Source organism: Mirounga leonina, unplaced genomic scaffold, assembly GCF_011800145.1.
Source record: "Mirounga leonina isolate KUSES-001 unplaced genomic scaffold, KU_Mleo_1.0 Mir_413, whole genome shotgun sequence".
Lineage (NCBI taxonomy): Eukaryota > Metazoa > Chordata > Mammalia > Carnivora > Phocidae > Mirounga > Mirounga leonina.
In genome coordinates this window covers 218,480-237,466 of record NW_023270734.1, presented here as the reverse complement: position 1 = coordinate 237,466, position 18,987 = coordinate 218,480, and positions in this window count along the sequence as shown.

The window sequence follows — 18,987 nt, the reverse complement described above, 5'->3', positions numbered from 1 at the left end:
ATCACCTACTTCCTGGGGCTGTTGCAGTGATCCGCGGAGATAGAAAGCTCTAGCATGGGGCTTTGTAGGTACACGACACATGCAGGCAATTGCTTATTTATGCTTGTATTTGTAAACACACAGTTCAGAGCGAAAAACAAGTATGAAGAGGAAGTCACCAGTCCTGCTGGTTATTATGTCTATAGGTGTGGTGCTTTCTAGCTCCATGTTAGTAATAAAGCTCTCTGCACACCTGGGAGGCTCGAGGAAGTGTGTAGAACTCTTCTACCAAGACATTTAACCGGAGTGATGCTGATTTAGAAATAGCACACCAGCCTCCTCACAGAGGACTCTGGGATCTACAGTCCAGGAGCCTTTGCTTTCTCTGTTACAAGTAACTGTGCGATGCAGGTATTAAACTTGAGCTAACACCAGAGAGCTTTCCAAGTGTTTCCTTCAACCACAAAAGGCTTGCATTCCACATCATCCCATTCAGTGTCTCCCTTTCACTGTTATTTTTCTGCCTATAATTCCCTGATTCCTGAGCTGGTTTTCTCAGTCAGCTTTGTGTTATCTGAAAATTGGTCCATGAAGTGAAAACAGTCTCCTACGGTTCTCACCTTGTTTTTCCTCTAACTAGAAATTAAGTCATTCATGTTCATCATCTGTCTTCAGCTCGCTAGAGGTTTCTGAATGTCAAAGGTCATTTGAATTTTCACAGTTTTTCAAAGCTTCAAGAAGCTCTTGTGGCTCTTAGCTCGAACATGTCCCTGAAAGCTGTTATCGGTTCACCCGCTGGGTCTGGAGTAGCTTTGGCCGAGAGCTATGATTTGTCAGCCCTGATGTTTACCGTCTTAACTCTTCTAGGTAATGTTTTATGTCCCTTTGGGGTCTTTCTCTCCTTTAAAATCCTATCATTCTTGGGGGCCCTGGCTGGCTTAATCGGTTAAGCATCTGCCTTCGGCTCAGGTCATGTTCCCGGGGTCCTGGGATCGAGCCCAGTGTTGGGCTCTCTGCTTCTCCCTCTCCTTCCACCTGCTGCTCGCCCTGCTTGTGCTTGTGTTCTTTCTCTCACTGTCAAATAAAGAAATAAAATCTTTAAAAAAAATAAATAAAATGTGACTTCTGTTTGTAGTTATATGTGGTGGAATATAGGCCACGTGGGTTTCACAAAGGTGATACAAGATTCAGTCCTTAGGAATTTTTAATGGTGCATATAGTTAAGCGTCTTATCAACCATACACCCCTTCCATTTTCCTCTGGTAAATATTTAAACATAGTTCTTAATATTTATGTGTTAAAAGAGTGAAATAGTTTCCCAAGGCCTTCCAACGTGAGATCCTATGTTTGGTCAGACCTGATACTCTTCATCATAGCTGCGAGAAAAGGAAAGAGAACACTTATCTAGTGTTTAAGTGGGAAGCTTCTAGCTGACATTTCCTGTGATTACTAGAACTAAAAGCAGAGGGCTACAATTGGATGTCGTGGTCCAGCTACAACCTGCTGAATTTTCCACGATGTCACCAGGCAAACTGCAAACCTGTAGAAGCATCCTGCTTCTACATTTCAGCTCAGAGACTGTAAATGTGGAAAGCAGACCCAATAAAGTGATCATTATTGATTTACTTAAGCATATGCATTTTGGAGATGCAGAACACACAAGCTGAAAAGCCAAGCAAAGTACTGTAGCAGTGAATACAAGGGAACAATGTGCAGTTTAGGTAAGGAGTAATATCATAGGCCCTTGAGATAGAAAGAACTTCAGAGATCATCTTGCCCAGTCCTTCTCAAATTTAGTGCGTCTATCTCACCAACTTTTTAGAAATGCAGATCTCTGGGTCTCAGCTCCAAAGCAAAGACCTACTTCAATGGGGCCCAGGAATGGGGCCCAGGAATCTGTATGTCAAAATAAGCATCCTCTGCTGAATAATTTCTATTTGCCTGTTGAGACCCATTGTCCATCCTTCTCCGTCCAACCAGGCTGACAGTTACAGAGTGGATTAACTGGGCTTCCTTGTTTTCTGGAATCCAATTGGGCTCACTGAATGGGAAGCAGTGACAGGAAATGAGGGGGTGGGATATTAACCCCCTCTTGACCACTTCCCTGTTGGCCATAGGTCGGCAGTGGCTGTGTTCCTACCGAAGCCTGGGTCTTCTCTGACAGCATTCTCCCCAGGTCCCGCTTCATTCCTTCCAGTCTAGGGGGACTCCGTGTCCAGGCTGCACCCACACACCAATGAAATCAGAATCTCTAGGAGGGGGCACTGGAGACCCTTACTTTAAAGCTCCTTCAGGAGATTCTAATTTACAGCCAAGTTTGAGAACAAGGGCTTATTAGGAGATTTCGTGAAAAAGCAGGTGCTGATTCAGTGTGTCCAGGGTGGAACCTGAAATACTGCACTTTTAGCAAGATCTCCCAGCGATGTGTATGCACATTAAATCTTGAAAAACACCACTCTTGACCAACTTCTTCATTTTTCTTAGAAAGAGTGAAATCCAGAGAGATAAAGTGACTTGCCTGAGAACACACAGGACTAGAACCCAAGTATCCCAACTCCAAAGTCAAAGGTGGAGACCTAAGATGACCCTGAGAGATGGCGGTGCAGAGTCAGAAAAATACCAGTGGGAGTTCGGTGTTCTACTAAGGACTCGCTCTAACTGGGTCACTCCACGGAATATACACATACAACCCCTGGAAACATGAGCCCCAAGGAAAAAGGAACTTTCCTGAAGCTTCACAATAGCAGGTGCAGACAGCAGCTGCTGGGACAGCTCTCCTTCGGGAGCATTTGTGAAGGGAGCTAGAACAGACCAGATGATGTCAGCTCTTCTGGAGACTGTTCCAGGAGTCCTGGGATCATTAGAATGTGCTGACTTCGGCTCATCATTGGAACCAATCTTTGGGCAGGAAATGACAGGTTCTTTTCCTGTAATTCACAAATTTTCCAAGACTTTCGGTTTCCTATTAATCATGGAGAACGTCTTAGCAGATAGCTCCTGTGGTAAATTGTCTGCAAGAGTGTATGTCTCTTATGTCCATGCTCTTGGGTAGTATAGGGGAGGGGAAAATCTTTTTCTTTCTACCTTTCTGGGTTCTTGGCTGGGGTTCTGTAACACAAGGCAATTAACAAGAAAAACAAACAAGTTTATTGACGTGTATATCTTATATACATATGGGGAAAACTCAGGGATGAGTAACTCAAACAAGTAGCTAGAATTTAGGCTTATATATTGTCAGAACCAAAAATAATAAATTTTCAGAGAAGTTACAAGATAAAGGAAAAAGGCTGTGAGTTTCTGGGCAGCAAATTATGAGAAGGTAAATATATGGGAGACTAATGGAAGGTAAGGGCTGGTCAGTAAAGTTATGGAGAGTCCTCCCATGCCCTCTCTGGGCTGATAAGGGGCTAGGACTGTTGGTGATTGACTTCTGTACAAATTTATGTCCTGCTTTTAGGCAAATAGAGGGAGGGCAGAGAGGATTCTCTTGTATCTGCTTCTTCTCAGTTGCCTTGAGCTCAAAATGTCCAAGTGGTATGTTTGGGGGCAGCACATCCTGCTCTCCCTCAGTCACTTCTCACAGTGACTCTGGGCTTGACCATGTGTCTCGCTTTGTGTGGTGGGAGAGGAGCAAATGTGGCAAAAGCACATGGAAAGACTTGCAAAGGGCTGCACATTGGCCTTGCACTCCCTTGCTGCTCTTCGGTTCAGTGTGAACTGTGAGTAGCGTGTGAAAAAACCAGGCCAGCCTCCTGGAGCAGAGACAAGCCACATGGAGCAGAGACAAGACGTCCCCGCTGAGGGCCTCCTGCGCCCAGACCAACCAGCCTGCCAACCCCTGGACACGTGAGTGAGGCCACCCAGCCGCCAGCCAAGCTGCCAACTGATGGAAAACGTACATGGGAATCCAGTAGATATGAGCTGAGCCAGCCGGGAGCCGAAGGATCACACAGCGGGCCCTGCTCTGAGTCAAATGATTATTAGTTTAAGCCACTGAATTTTGGTGTAGTTTATTATATAACAAAAGCTGACCGATGCACCTCCAAACACAACAATTTAGCCTAAAATATTATAAACTCCGGGGCGCCTGGATGGCTCAGTCAGTTAATCGTCTGTCTTCGGGTCAGGTCATGATGTCGGGGTCCTGGGATCGAGCCCCACATTGGGCTCGCTGCTCAGCGGAGAGTCTGCTTCTCCCTCTTCCTCTCCCTCTGTACTCTCTCTCTCTCAAATAAATAAATAAAATCTTTAAAAAAAAGTATTATAAAGTCCTTGAGGGCAGGGCATGTTTCTTAAGCACTCTTTGTGGTGGCAAAATACCAGAAACAGTGAATGCTCCTGTTTTGTCAAATCATGGAGCAACCACGCAGCACAGCCACTAAGAGGAATCCTTAGATCAGTGTAGGCATATACATATTGAATGACAATTTTAAAATACCCCACACACATTTTGGTCAAACAACGACAAAATCCCATGTACATATTTTTGTATGAATATGCAAACAGGGAGAAAAACATGAGCCCACTGTAAGTGGTGAGGGTGCTGGCAGGAGTGGGGGAAGGTAGCCCAAGGGGACTAGAGAAATGCACGAGAAAGAAGAGTGCATTTAAGTGATCTTACTTACACAAGAGTATACATATTGATTCATGCCTGAACATTTCCTGGAGAACCAAACATCGTAGGGGCTAGGATTTCAACTGGCTCTCTATTTTTTTTCTTTACACTCTTAGGAATTGTTCAAATTTTATATTGAGTATGTGGTATTTAAATCATTAATAGAGTTTTTTCCCTTGTTGCAGAAAAAACAAACAAGTACTCCAAACCTAGAGCAGTGGTATGCATATGTCAGCGTGTAAGAGAATCACCTGGGATACTTAAAAATACAAATTTCTGGGTCCCACTCCAGACCTACTGAATGTGAACATCTGGGCGTAGGGCTCTGGAATCTGCATTACAAATAAGCACCCCGGGTGATCTTAACTGAATTAAAATATAAGAACTGCTGCTTGAGGTTCTCCAGAATGAATAATCAGCACTACATATTAAAAGGCACCCACACTTGAAGTGGCTAATCTGGAAAGCCCTGAATAGCAAAGGCAGCCGATGGACACTTAATCTGTTTATGTTCCACATTCAAGGTCGTATGTAATCAACTGTGTCTTGTACTTCCTTCCTGATGTCTGATTTCCACTGCTTCCTCCCACATCCAGGCTTCTAGTCTCCTCTTTTCATTCATGACTCCTCCATGACCAGGGACTGTCTCCTTCCGGGCCCCTCTCCCAGGGCCACCTTCCAGCCCCCTTCCCTGCAGTCCCTTCCCATGAGCCATTTGCAGAAGATGCTCAGGGCCCCAAGCTCTCCCCTTTAAGAGACCCTGAGTTTTCTACGTCTTATTGTGTGGTCCCTGCAGGGGCACTCCCAGGTGGCCCAGGCCCCCAACAGAAGGGTAAACCTGGAGAGGTGGCAGGTAGGCGGATGGACGGATGCAGGTAGCCGGCTATGTTACTGGGCTCAAGACTTAGCCAGGATGTGACCTTCATTTGATGACTTTGTGTCTAGTTTTTTAACTTGTGCTAAGTATAAGCAGAGCCTTTTTTTTTTTTTTTTTCTGATTTGGATACCACAAAAGGGGATTTGAAGGGCTGTCTGTAATTTACTTTTAAAATACTCAGTAAAGGTGTTGTGTGTGTGCATGTGTGTGTGCGCACGTGTGTGTCAATTGTGATCTTCACGATTCTTAATTAGGGTTTCAATTTCGGGGTGTTTAGTTGGCATTTAAAAGACTAATCAGAAGCCCATATTCCAGCATATTCCAGAGAGGAAGACTCTGGGCCCTTCCGTTAGCCTTATCCTGGATCATCACGGGGGATTCGATCATTAATCAGGGGCTTTATAACTGATTTTACACTGGTGAAATGACCAGGGTTTTAGCTGTGTGAACTGGCTTTAAACAACGTTAACATTGTTGTGATCCTCCTACCTCTGTAAGCCCATTGTCTGTATACTTTGGAATTGTGCCCAAGATGGCAGACACAGTCCTGTTTCCTGGTTTTCTAGAAGCGTCTTTCACTCAGTGCTGACCACATCTGCTGAATCCCGCTGCTAGGCCATTGTTGAGTCCACCTTAAATAAACCTTTCATACAAGGTCCTTGATGGTGTGCTGGAAAGAGCCAAGAGCTGCCATTTCATGGAACTTACAGAACAGGCTCTACGACTATTTGCCAGCTTGCTACTAAATATCTGTAGGTGTGACAACTTCTTGTGATACTTGCTTTCATTGTAGCAAACGGCCTGATAGAGAGGTAGTTTCATGTAACAAACGCTCCACCTGCCTTGTGGTGACCCAGACCCATTAATTCTTAAAAAGGCCTAATAATTGCGAGTGACCAAATTGGCTTAGGTAGACCACATCATAAACAACCCCAAAAATGTTTCTTCTAGACCTGCCCACGCTCCAACAGAACTGGATCAGCCCCAAGGGAACCTCCTGGGAAGGAGCTGGATGCTGCGGCAGCATTAGCCCTCCATCCCCTACCCTCCCACCCCCCACCACCGTCCCCGTCCTCAGGAACCTAAACCCATAACCACAACGCTAGCCCCTGGGCTTGCTGGGAGAGGCCACCTGTGCATGGTCAACTATCTTGATGACCAGAAAAAAAGCAGACACTGGAACAAAATTTCAAAAGGCTTCCACGTCACACATCTGTGACATGCAAGAAGGTTAAAGGACTCAGTTGGACTCAAAAGGAATTCCTGAGTTGGCATGGTGGGGCCAGGGGCTTGGGTAGGTGGAGGGATTCTAGAACGAATATGGTTTCATGAAATTTGAAGGGAAAAAAAAGAAATTTGAAGGAAAATGTGGGTCCACCTGCTTAACTCAATAATATCATTACTAAGATCTGTTGTGTGCTTGCTATGTGCCTGGAAGTGTGCCAACCACTTTAGAAGGATTATTTAATTCTGTCCTCCCAGCAAATGAATGAGGGTATTATTATCATCTCTTCTGACAGAGAAGGAAGCTGAGTGGGTAAGTCAGTTGCCCAGGGTCACAGAGATAGTAAGTAGAGGAATAAGGACTCAGACGCAGGAGCGTCTGGTGCCAGAGCCCCAGCGCTCAATTACAGTTTTTGAAGGAACTGAAATCACAGGTGTGTGGAGGGCTGAAGGAAGCCCAAGTCCTTGGAGACTTTCATCAGCAAAACCATCACAGAACCTTGCCTAACACCTGCTTCTGTGCTGTTCTATCAAGTACCTGAGTTGGGGCGGTGGGGGGGGGGGGTTGCCTGGGTCCCAGCATGGCTGGGCTCCTCAATCTTCATGAAACAGTTTCTGAGGCGGGTGTCCTCTTCTCTCTTTGTTGTCTTTGCTGGGGGCCGTGAAGGGTGTTGAGACTCTCTTGTTGATACCTGGGAGGCTGGTTGTGCAGCTGTCCCAGGAGCATTTGTTCATCCCTGCCAGGTGGGAGGAGAAGCAACATCCGGCTGGAAGCCAATCTGCACAGAGCCTTCTCTTGTCCTGCTTTCGTTGTCATGAGTTCATAGGTGGCGCTATGAATCCCAAACTGGCCTCCGAAGCACTTCATTCTGACCCCTTCGATTACTCAGTTACACCCTTGCTAAACCCGGTGCTGTCAACAAGGTCGGCAAAGATTGGATTTGGTTCTCCCAGACTCCTTGCCCATTCCTTGTCTGCCCTCAATCATTCGCACTGTGGTATTAGTTTAAACATGCATCTTGGATGGTTGTGTTGGCCTTTGAAAAGTCATCCCCAATTATGGAATGAAATGCCTTACGTTTTTATTGTCAGTGACATGGATGCAAGAGAGACTGGGAGAGGAGATGGAGATCCTTTTCCAGGTTAGAGATAGCTTAGGTTGGGAAGCAGGGGGAATCCCATTGGTCTATTGGGATCTACTCAGCAGTCGTACACTGTGACTCGTGGGTGTTCAAGAACTGGAGAGGAGAGCCGTAGCAAGCAAACGCAAGGTTAAGAATATCTCCTTAGAGTCCCTATCTCTGAACATCAACACAGCCCTAAGCCCCGGGGCCTCTCCTATGATGTAAGCAAATTGAACAGTTGCCTAGTCACACCTTTGGGCACCTCCCATCCCAGGGGAAGGGCCAGATCTCTGGGGCCAGAGACTGATGAGAAAGAAAGTGATTTGTACTTAATAATAGAGCTGCTTCCTGACAGTCATAATAGAAACCAACCAGAGCCAGGCAAAAATAGAGTCTTAACATGTAAATGTTATCACAAGTTTCTGATCATAGCAGAGAAAAAATGAAAAAGAGAACACCAGAAAAGGTCACACTGACAAGTGCCTTTAGGTTTTGATATTGTTTGTTAAACTTATTAGAGGTGAACTATCTCAAGAGCAAATCAGGCATTTTGTTCCACAGAAATTTATTGAGTTTCTTGTTTAAGTTTGTATGTAACATGCAAAGGTACCAAAGAAGTCTCTGACCACGAGGAACATATAATCTAGACAGGGAGATAAAACACATGACTCCATACACATGACTCCAATGTAAGGCAGAATGTAAGACATTTGGCATTTACAGATTCAGAAGAAGAAAGAAGTCATTTCCGCTAAGGTGGTCAGGAAAGGCTTCCTGGAAGAAGAGGGATTTCTGTTGAGCCTTGAAATTGAATAGACTTTTAACAGAAGGTGGTGGGTAAGGTAAAAGGAATAGGCTGAGAAAACATGAGGCAAAAGGTAAGGTGAGAAGTTTGGTTTGATTCACACATAGAAAAGAAGGAGACAAACCTGAAAAGATAGCTGGGGCCAGTTCATGAAGAGGCTGAAAGCCAAGCAGTGGAATTTGTGCTTTATTCTGTGGGCAATAAGGAGCCACTGAAGGTTTTCTGAGTGATTCCAAGTTGACCCTCACTGGGAAGAGCAGAGGGGGAGAGAGAAATGGGGGTTAGGTGGGCCATCTGGGAAGCCATTGTCAAAGTCTAACCATGGACCTGGACTAGCACGATCCCCCATCAGAGAGGATAGGACAGATGTCAGAGAACCACTTTGGAAAAGGTCTTAAGAGCTGATTGGATATGGGCAGCAAAGAAAGTCAGGAACCGTGTGAATTTTAGGGGTTGAGACCGGTGCCTGGGTAGGCATGTATTCATAGGAGAAGGAGCTCCTCTTTGGGGTGTTAAGGAGAGGAAGAAGGAGAAGCGTTCAGACCAGTTTTAAGCCCACACAACTGGTTAAGGATCAACCAGATTGAACAATTCCTCAAGCTTGGTTCTGGAAACAGCTCAAATTCAGATGGGGGTCACTCTGGGGATTGAAGTCCCACTAGCCTCTTCTGCTGTCCCCAGAAAGGGACTGCACTGCAAGTCAGTCTCCATGAGGATGAAGCCAACACCAGGCTTATAATTATGGCCCCCAGTGGAGACATCCACCTGCTGTGCGTGTTTGCAGCAGAGGTCCCAGCCCCACTCTGGTGGTCATGCCTATCACTGCTGCTCTAGCAGAATTTGGGGGAGCGCCACAAACCACAGAATCGTATACTTCCTGCAGGTCAATGTGGGCATGTGGATGGTTCCCAAGAGAGGTTGGCACTATAGACTCACAGAATTGAGAATCAGCCTTTGAAAAATGACAGTTGAAGTTAGAACAGAAGGGAACAAGAGAAAAGAAGGCCAAGGACATACCTTGGGGGACACAGTTGGCAAACACAGCAAGGAGAACCAGAGAAACACTCATAAAAGGAGATGGAGAAAGAGAGGTTCAAGAGATGGGAGAGGAACCAGGGGAGTGCTGTGCCAAGAAAGGAGATGCTTTAAGAAAAATGGGATTATCAACTCTCTCTCCAAGAGTGCAGAGACATCAAAGATGCACAAGGCTGAGAAGGACAGTTTTTGGTAATTGGTAATCCTGAGGTCACCTTCAAGAGAAGTTTCCAGAAAGCCGTAAGGAAAGGGGATTAAAAAGACACAGGCAGTAAGCAGGTGGTGGGGTGGAGGGGTAGGAGCAGCAAGTACAGACTGAGTCTCCAAACTGCAGAGTTGAGGGAAGAAGAGAGAGAAACAAGATACCTTGTGGAGATGGTTTTTGTCAGTTAGTTTGTATGTTGAGCGTGAGGGACAGGAATCACTGAGAGGGGCAACTGAGGGTTCAGAGGTGGAGGTGGGACATTCCCAAGTGTCCTCAAGAGGAGAGCATTTAACCTTGGGCGAGACACTGCCTCTTTTGACCTGCAGTGGGCAAGATGAGAATGGAGACTCGGCTATTTTTTGAGGAGGAGAGGAAGTTCACTGTAATTTGAGTTTCCCCCAAAACAGACCCGAAGAAAAGGATCCGGGTGCAAGTAGTGTATTTGAGTGTGTGGTTGAGCAGATCCCTGTGGGCAACAGAGGCTCAGTTCTGCTGGGGACACATAAGAGGCTGTGAACTCTGCCTGAGAACTGTTTCCCCTGGGGGCGAGGAAGGTGGGGTATTAATCCATGTTTCGTGGTTGAGGGTGGTTCTGGGGTTTAATTCTGAGGAAAAGCTCTTGGAGAAGCTCAGTCATAGAGGAATTTTTCTGTAAGTGACCTCAAGGGGTGATGGTGGTGGTGGTGGTGTGTGTGTGTGTGTGTGTGAGTGAGTGTGATATGGGTGGGCACTTTCAGTGCTGGCTAGAGGCTATGGAGGCTCTTTGAGTCAGGGAGAGGGAATTCGAGAGCCTGGCACTTTGGCACATTTCTGGGGGAGGGGAGGGCACGCATAGAGGCTCAGCACAGATCAGGCACCACGGTAACCAGCTGGGCTCATCTGCGGACATGGTCCCTTCATGCCCAAAGAACAAATCTGAAAATGTACCAGGTGGTGAGGAGAAGGGAGAGAACAATGGGGAAAACAGGGAGGCTCTCATTTAGGATCAGATTTTATTTCTGCTTCATGGGACTTGGGGGAAAAATTGGGGGTTAAGGGAAGATTTCTTTTTTTACTTTGTTTTTTGAGAGCAGTTTTAGGTTCACAGCAAGATTGAGAAGAAGGTACAGAGATTTCCCATGTATCCCCTGTCCCTACACATGCATGGCCTCCCCCAGTATCAACACCACTTGCCAGAATGATGAACCTGCATTGAGACATCATATTCACCCACAGTCCATAGTCTACCTCAGGGTTCACGCTTGGTGTTGTACATTTTATGGGTTGAACAAATGCAAAATGATGTGTATTTTTCATTGTAATATCACACAGGGTATTTTCACTACCCTAAAAATCTTCTGTGCTCCACTGATTCATCCCTCTCCCTAACCCCTGGCGACCACTGAACTTTTCACTGTCTCCATAATTTTTCTTTCCTTTTTAAAAAGATTTTATTTATTTGTCAGAGAGAGAGAGCACAAGCAGGGGGAGCGGGAGAGGGAGAAGCAGGCTTCCCGCAGAGCAGGGAGCCCGACGCGGGGCTCGATCCCAGGACCCTGGGATCATGACCTGAGCTGAAGGCAGCCACTTAACAACTGAGCCACCCAGGCGCCCCAAGTCTCCATAATGTGTTCATTTCCAGGATTGTCATGAGGTTGAAATCATACAGTATGTAGCCTCTTAGGATTGACTTCTCTCACTTAGTAATACGCATTTAAGGTTCCTGAGGGGGAGATTTTGTTTTTTTTCTGAAATTACAAAAAGAGGATCCTGAGAAAAGTTAGGATCCACAGTTCTATAGTTTCTGGAAAATGCAAACCTAAATGTGTGTCCTTGCATGTTTTCCCTGTGAGACGTGGCCAGCAGGAGACCGAATTTATGATTGTAAACAGCAGCCAAGCCCCGCAGTCTATGGTTTGCTTCTAACTGTTCAAGCGGCGCTCCCTGCTGATCACATCAATAAGCTTCGTAACACTGGGTGATTCATACCAGCCCATGGGGAGCTGCAGGATGATAAGCCCAACTGTTGCTAGGAGAAAGGCCCCTGGTGAGTGGAAAGACGCCAGCTGGAAGCTTCAGCTCCACAGACAGCCACTGCCCGAGCAGCCTCTGCACGGGCTGGAGACACCTGGGAATACTTCTCCCGCTGCACCTTTGAGGCCACGGCTGTGGGGGCCCAGCCCAGAATTGAAATGGCTTCTTCATCTCTGCTAATCACTCAGCTCCCCCAGCACTGGGACGATTGACCACCTGGTCATATCGGAAGGCTTCTCTGAATACAGGCAGTTCCTATCTAGGACTGAGTTGAGGTACCCTAGCCGAAGTCCAGATGGAAAGACCAGAACTGCATTTGTTTCTTTTTACATCCTCTCTAGGCAGACATACAATATTTAAGACGTGATACAAATGCAGCGCATGTGTAACCTTATCAAAGAAGGCTGGTTAATTTAACTCAGTTTCTCGTCTCAGAGGGAAAGCCTGCTTCCTTCGTTTTGTGATATGCCCTTCAAGGGGAATACAGAATGGAGATCTTGTTTTCTCAGCCTGATGTTAAACTAATTGACTTTCATTTTTCCTGGATATTTTTTCTCCTTCTTTTCTTCATTTGCTCTTCTCAAATATGGGTTTTAAAGAAAAATCTATGCTCCAGAGAGTTAGTGAAATGAATTTATGATCTTGGGTCTCAACCTTCCAGTATAGGTTTTACCCCAAGTACGTGATAATTTTACCCCCCGGAGATTTCAAATTTATCAATAAAAAGATGCAGTAGAACCCTTTCCTTGCACCAGGGTGAGGGGCTCAGGAGAGTAGTTCCCTCAGGTGTCAGCATCCTCAGGGAGGCTGCGAGGGACACAGGGCAGACATGAAGCTACAGGGCAAGGGGCATGTGCCCCGATAAGTTGTGGGACCTCAGATACGTGAGTTGGCTTCAGGGTTTCAGTCTCTACCTGTAAAATGAGGAAATTGGGTTAGATCATCTCAAATATGTACATGCATGTGGCTAAATGTGGCTACATACGTAATTGGGAGGTAGATAGTGATGGAATTTCTGTTTTTGATTTGGAAGAAGGCTATAGTGATAGTGAGCTTAAGGAAAATTTCCCCCCAAAATATCTCTCCTGAAAAATAAGTTCAGTTCTCTCTGAGGAATGGCACCTTGTCTGAGCATCGGCTAGCAATGTGAGTTGGTCAGGGAATGGATGGCTTGTGGCGAACGAATTACGGAGAGAAAATCCACACCCGGCTTGTTTAGACTGGGGAAGGTCGGGGTAGGGGGTCAAAGCCTTCTGAACCATGAACCCCTCACCATAATAAAAGCCGATTGGAGCTTCTTTTTGCAGTAAGCTAGATGAGTAACCGAGGAACAGAATGCATGACTGCATGAATTCTCAGCCCATTTCACTGCCTCTAATCCTCCCCGAACTGCATTCCTGCTAATAATCATAGCTAGCACTTTACAGCACCTACTAGGCTCAGGCATCTTTCAAGGGCTTTACAGATACTAACTTGCTTAATCCTAGAACTCCCCATGAAATAAGTACTCTTCTAATCCCATTTCATAGATAAGGAAATTGAGGTGTAGAAAAGTTCAGAGACTGACTGAAGTTATAGTGGGGGCAGGTGGGGATTCAAACACCGGTAGTCTGGCTCAGGGGTGCTCTTCATCACTGGAGTTTCCCTGGGAGGGAAGGTAATGGCCCACTGAAGTTATTTATGTGGTGGGAGGTGGTTGATACTGCTGAGAGAAGGCTGCTGCTGGTGTGTGTATGTGTGTGCGTGCGTGTGTGTGTGTGTGTGTGATAGAAGCTTTGCTCTGAATAATTAAAGAATCCTCCGGTGCCTTCCTAGGACTGAGCCTGAACCGGTTCTTTCCAGCTTTGATGGTCTTGAACAGGAGGGGTGAGGCAAGATGGAGGCAGGTGGGGTAGAGGGCAGGGCAGAGGGATAAACGAGGAAGAAGCCTGGAGGACATCACAGAAGAAAGGACTCCTGGGCATCTGTGCAGTCTTGAATGGACTGAAAGGCCCATCAGTAGGAGCGGGAGAGACCCTAGGGGCATCTTCTGGATTCCAAGCTTGTTCTTGATTGACAGGAAGGAGACTGGCTGTCCTTGAGGAGGGAGGACACCCACAGAGACTTCTAGATAATGGGCATAAAGGAGGAACTCGAGGGAGCTGAAGGGTAGGAAGGCCTTCTTCACTGCTATCTATACTTCACTGCTGGCAAATCTGGTTCAGTATAGCTGAAGTGGGACCTAGAGTCTTTATTTGTAAAAAATTCCCCTGGTTGATTTTGACATGCATCACTTGCACAAAACACTGATCTGGCCCGGCTTTTGCAGATAAGTGTAGCTGATGGCACATATGTGGAGCTAAATAGGGTTTTATGTCCTCTTTATGGATGGACAATGTGTCTTCCAGACTCCCACAGGGTGTGAGGGGAGGTGCCTTCCTAGCAGGATAAAGTGGGGATCCTGCAGAAAGGAAGACTGGTGAGGATTTTTGTCCACCCGAGGTTTAGTCAGTGCTAAACTGCAAGAAATCTTGGCACCATCCTCTGCATTTATCTCTGTCTGAGATCATTCATTAGGAGGCTGGGTTCTTTCTGGGGATGGTCTGAGTCTTTCCTGCAGGGCATTCACAGAAGTCATGTTTACATTATGTTTTATCACTTTGCTTTTTTTTTTTATCACTATGCTTTTCAAAGTGCTTTCCATTCATAATTTCTCTAGGATGAGGAAGGTGCTCACTTGTGCCTAGCTGTGTTTACTTCTTTCACTGTTGTTTGGGATTTCCTATCAGTTTATGAATCCAAATTAGAGATTAGTTATTAGTATTTATGTTAGTATTAGTGTTCATGTTGCTAGTTGCTAGTCAATTACATGGGAAAACATTATTAACCAATTCTGGGCCCTAGTTACATGTTTTAAGCTCCTGACTTCCTGGCGCCATCCATTTGGAATTCTTTTTTTTTTTTTTTAAAGATTTTTAAATTTTTATTTACTTGACAGAGAGACAGAGAGAGAAGGAACACAAGCAGAGGGAGAGGGAGAAGCAGGCTTCCCGCAGAGCAGGGAGCCCGATGCGGGGCTTGATCCCAGGTTGCTGGGATCATGACCTGAGCCGAAGGCAGACACTTAACGACTGAGCCACCCAGGTGCCCCTCCATTTGGAATTCTTGTTGCACTCCTGTGAGGAAAGAGTTAACAAGCAGGTCCGGTTACTTATTCTTTGTGTGTCTCAAGGGATGATGGTTGATTCTTGTGCAACCCCTGGGAATGTGGCTTTTGGAGAGTTTTTTTATGTTAGCAATTGATGATTTTATCATATATGCTAGGAGCAATGGACAGTATAATACCAGACCATCAGATTGCTTTGCACAAACATCAAAATTGAGGATGGGTACCTAGGCTGTCAGTTGGGGTACTGAATTTTGGTTGCCATGGTTGGTTGCTAGAAAAATATGTGTACATAACCAGCCTCCCATATAAACCTTGGACAATGAGATTCAAATAGATTTTCCTGGACAGAGACATTCCACTCATGTCTCTGTAGTTCTCTGCCAGAGAGAGTACTCCCATGGTTCTCAGATGAAAAAGGACATCAGAAGTGTATGCTGGATCTCTCTGGAATCTACCAATGTACATCTATCAGCTGTTGCTTTGCTCTGTATCTCTTGGTGTAATAAATCTTAGCCACAAGTATGACTTTCTGTGGAGTCATGAGTCCTCTAGCAAGTCACTGAACTTAGACAGTTGTGGGATCTCCAATATACTTTTGCTCACCACACTCCAAATTTCTTACTAATCCTGACCCGGTTAACAGTCTTAGGCCCATCACCATGTAGCACCTAGCATTCGCTTTGTTGCCATAGATCTGATATCTGGCACCTGTATAGCAAGCCACAGTTTAGCCTCTCCTGCACCTTAATAACTGGGTTTAGTCTCTATAATGGTGTTCGTCTCTGTTTCTCTGCATGGCGTTGTAGTTTCTTATTGGAATGGAGGTGCTGTCCAGAAGCCCATCCTTTCTGACCAGGTCCTGCCACACTGTTTGGTGTACTAGTTCTTCTCATCCCAATCTTGCCTTGTCTCTGCTCTCTCCTTCTGGACACCTGCCTTTGTCTGTACCAGGCGGAATTATTGCCATTTTAGCTACCTATGCTTGGGAGTAGGCCTCACCAACATTCTCAGGGACTAGGGAAGCCGTCTGGCTTTCAGACCATCCATTCCCAGGAGGAAATGAAAAGTGTCTATATGACTGCTTTGGAAACCCAAATCTATCCACGAGAGCAAGTACATGAGTGTGTGGGAACCAATATTAACTGAATGTGAAACACCTCAAGCTCCCCCTTCCCCAACATTTCTGTGGAGGCCACAAGGCAGAAGGCTACATGAAGTGGCAGTCCGGTAAAGGAGCAGAGCAGGGTGGCCCAAGATGGAATCGTGGAGACTAAGTGAAATGAGGAAAGCATCTGTGCGGGAGGGTAACCTGCTGTACGGGGTCAGAGTCTGAACAGCATGAACTTTTGTGTATGGAAAAAGATATTCACGCAGGAGGGTGACCTGGTTTGGATGTTGGAGCCCAATTCAAGTGAGGAATGAATCTGCTCAAGGGGGTGGCTTGGTGAGGGTGTCAGATTCTAGGTGGAGTGAGGAGGGTATTCACACCTTGATGGCAGTGGTCTTAGTGGGGGTGGCAGCGCCCATCCAGGGAGAGCATTTGCCTGGTGAGGAGGTGGCAAGAGTGTGAAGATTGGCTTTACAAAGAGGGATTCATCAAATAAGTAAATAGATTGGTGATAATGGGAACCAGGTTTCTCACTGTTAGAGAATTATAAACATGAAAAGAGAGAAAAATAGAATGAACTTGGAGTATTGGATTAACATTGAAGATATCTGTGTGAACCCATTGTTTCCCATATAAATAGAGGGAGAAATAAGTATGATGTATATCTTTCAGAAACAGTAGTGAGGATCTTAGGCTCAGTCCCCTGAGAGGTCCTGGAAATCCTTTAGCAACAAGCATACCTAGGACCCAGATCTTGGTTTCTAAACACCTTTCTGATCTAAAAGGGACCAGAACTTCTTGGAAAATTTATTGATTCCAGATGAGTCTAGAATATCCCTTTGGCCAGACAGTGGTGAGGAAGTGCTCAAGAAATGAGGAGAAGAACATGTCAACAAGATACAGAAGCTAAGGGGGCTCCTTCAACAAAGCATGGATTATATCATCAAAGTAAAAATGATAGCAATAGATTGCAAACCCTTGAATGAAATAGAAATTCCTTACTGATATGGATAAAAGACCAAAAGTACCTTCCCATAAAATACTTATTAACTATGAAGGGAATGAAAATTAACTTTACAGTGGAGAAGCCTGGCAGATAACACATTTATCAATTTATCAAAATAAACATCACCAGTGATGAGACAAATCAAAACCATGCACCCCTTGGTGTAATGCAACATGAAAAACATGGTCTCGATATTTTGACATTCCTGCAGAATTGCTTAACCAGAGTATAATCATCAGGAACATCAGACCAACCCAACCTGAGGCACATTCCTCAAAGTAACTGGCCTATCATCTTCACAGGTGTCAAGATCATGAAAGTCAAGAAGAAAATAAATGTTTTAGATCGAAAGAGACTGAAGGCACATAAAAGCTAAATTAAGTGGAAGTTCCGACTACATCTTTTTGCTCTTTAAGGACATTACTGGGACAGGTGGTGACACTTGAATGGGACTGAGAATTAGAAGATAGTAATGTATCACTATTAATTTCCCAATTTTAGTTGTTGTGCTATTCTGTAGGAGAATGTCCTTATTTGTAGGAAATAGACACTCAAGCATGTGGGTGTGGCAGGACGCCGTCGGCGACCTGTTCCGAAGTAGAACAGGAGAAAAAAAGGTACTTGGCACTGTTCTTTCAACTTTTCTGTAAGTTTGAGGTTATTTCAAAATACAGTGTTCAAAATGTTTTTTCAGTCTGGTGAGTCCCTCTTTAGTTAACTATAACAGATACTTACTGAATAGCTCAAACAGGAAATCATATGAGATTTGTAGCTGCCTTCCTCACCTTCAGCCCTAAGCCAGCAACCCCTCTCTCTTGCCCAAGGCCAGCCTTTCAGTAAAGCCACTGGACAGACGCCAAAGAACTTTGTGGTCTGATCATTTCTCATCTTAAATCTCTGTCTCAGCTGAGGAGAGAATAACATTGTTCCCCACTTCTCCTAGAAGACGCTATCTTGACAAAAATCAAACCCCTACCAGAGTTATGGGATCATTGATTTCTAGAAAACTGCTCTTTTTCTTTAAAAATTTTTAAGGCAACATATTCAGCTCTGAGATAAAGTTAAGTGGAGTTGCTGGATAAAAAGAATCAAATAAATGAAAATAAGAAACAGCCATGCAGACAGGGGAGGACAAAAGACATAGCAAAGCCTGGCTAATAGTCCCACTATTTCCTCCCTGTTCACATTCTGGAAACGGTGTGTCTCTATACAGAGATCAGGAAAGCTCTGCAGGAGGTAAAGTATGTTTGACCAGAGGTAAGTGAATAAACTGAAGAGCAGGCATCCGGCACCAGCCTGTGACAAGGCTCTGAAGTCGGAAAAATCAGATTGAGAGTAATTCAGTGGCCTTAAAAGTGCTTTCGCATTTGAAATAACTGTGAGTATTGCCTCCTTCAGTGGAAAATTCTTGTTGTAGGGGCGCCTGGGCGGCTCAGTTGTTAAGCGGCTGCCTTCGGCTCAGGTCATGGTTTCAAGGTCCTGGGATCGAGCCCCGCTTCGGGCTCCCTGCTCAGCGGGGAGTCTGCTTCTCCCTCTCCTTCTGCCTGCCGCTCTGCCTACTTGTGCTCTCTCTCTCTCTGTGTCAAATAAGTAAATAAAATCTTTTTAAAAAATTCTTGTTGTAAAAGTTTTTAGCCTGCATCCCTGCTGGATGAGAGGCCGTTTCTTGGAAGGTGCCTGGGGAATCTGCTATTGGTGGAGAAGTCAGCTTTATGGGGTGGTTAAGATTTCTTCCCCAGTAGACTAGGTGCGGGCCCAAGCCTTTCTTGGGGTGTTTGTCTTTCCTCAGAGGAGTGGGGATATCTAATTTCTTTGTCCTGCTGATTTCCCTTCCCTGCTTAAAATAGA